The sequence below is a fragment of the Hipposideros armiger genome, unplaced genomic scaffold, assembly GCF_001890085.2.
Source record: "Hipposideros armiger isolate ML-2016 unplaced genomic scaffold, ASM189008v1 scaffold_200, whole genome shotgun sequence".
NCBI lineage: Eukaryota > Metazoa > Chordata > Mammalia > Chiroptera > Hipposideridae > Hipposideros > Hipposideros armiger.
In genome coordinates, this window is record NW_017731550.1 from 1,865,293 (window position 1) to 1,867,024 (window position 1,732).

General features: G+C 34.4%; 1 protein-coding gene across 2 annotated transcripts in view; it reads left to right on the top strand.

The window, feature by feature from the left end:
- Positions 1-1,732, top strand: part of NEGR1 (neuronal growth regulator 1) — an 836,867-nt gene that overhangs the window by 632,985 nt on the left and 202,150 nt on the right. The gene's annotated exons all lie outside the window — the stretch shown is intronic.

Consider the following 1,732-nt stretch of genomic DNA (forward strand, 5'->3'; position numbering starts at 1 on the left):
GTTTCTTAAACTGCAATCAAAAGATGATTTGTGGAAAACATTTTACCTGTTTAACATCAACCTTAACAAGGATATCTCTACAACTATTCTATTTGTTCTAAGTAACTGACTGCGGTTTTACCTAAAAATTTGGCAGCTATTTCATATGCAACCTCTTCTACAATTTAGGGTATTCAATTTTTAATTCTTTCTGCTAGTTAATATTTGTACTAATTCTAAATCTACCTTTTTGTGCCTTCATGGAAGCCCCCATACTTTTATATATTTAGAATAAGATAAACCTCTCTGGGGTCATGCTTGTCACACCCTATAAGGTTGTATATCTACCAATACAACCTTTCTCAGATTCTGATTATCCAGGTTGAGATGCTATCAGTTTGTGATTATCTTCATGGAAAATCACCTAGAAGACTGGTTTGCAATCCTTTTTAAGTTATAAACTCTTTGTTCAAATGTGGTCTTATTTGGAAGCCTAAAAAAAATAATATTTATGAAAGCAACACTTCTCTGGTAGATGTGGGGTGAATAAAGCCCCAATTCTACATGTTCAGAAGTCAGTCAGCCTTATAGAGGACATCCTTGCAGCCACCCCCATCCCTGGTTCTCCATAAAAAAAAAAAAAGTTTAAATAATGACCTAAACTATTTTACATGTTTTTCAATCACTTTTGAGTCTGTGTCATTCCTTTCTTAAAAACTAACAATTATTCCCAGTAGTACAAGTGAGAGCTCATTTGTTAAAATCCATTTTTGCTTCCAATATTTTGTGGTATCCTGAATTTTTTTCTCTCTGTCTTTTCCCCTTTTCCTAAATACAGCAACTTGTCAAAAAAAAAAAAAGGCTTCAATAATCCTTACTCCAGTTTCTTGGCCTACAGCAAATACACCAAAAGACCAGTTGGTGCGCATAGTTATAATGTCAGTGATTTTTTTTTTCTACTGGGAGATAGACTATAATTTACATTAGATTTACAAAGGAGTTTAAAACCACTCCTAAAGAAAAACTTAGGTTGATTATCCCCAATGAATGCCCCTCCCCAACACACACACACCTAGAGAAAATCTAGGAGCTATGAAAATCAAATGCTGTTGTAAAAGGCAAACATATTATCATTTTAGAGAAAATGATACATTTATCATTTATTAGGGTTATATTTGAGGACACATCAAATTCTCAAACACAACTGGAATATAAAAAATCCTCTCAAAATTATAGTAAAGCAAAGTTGAGTATATGCATGGAATAGGAGCGAGAAAGATTCTGGATGCTGAGTGGTTGTTACACTCACTAAGAGGATGTGCCATGCTAGTTTCAGGGCCCAGGACATTAAAACATTTACCTCATCAAAATGCAAAACTACAAGCACCTGCTATTTGACAAGTAGTATTCTATACTGTTAATAAATACAGTTTATTTTTATAATGAGCCTATAAAACAGATACTGTTATTTTTCTCACCTTGCTTGGGAGAAACCAAAGCACAGAGTGTTTTTAAATAATGTGCACAAGGTCCTACAGTTAGGGGCAGAGCTGGGATTTGAACCCAAGAAGCCTTGCAAATCTTCATGCAGAGTCTGTGGATTTAACCCCTTTCTAATGGCACTAGTTTATTTAGGTCATGGACCCTCAGAGTCCATCAAAAATCATTTGAAATGTCAATGTTAAATGCCAAGGATAAAGGCAGTGCAAGTCAATTAGGAATTAGCAAAATGAAAGACTGCACATAAAAACAC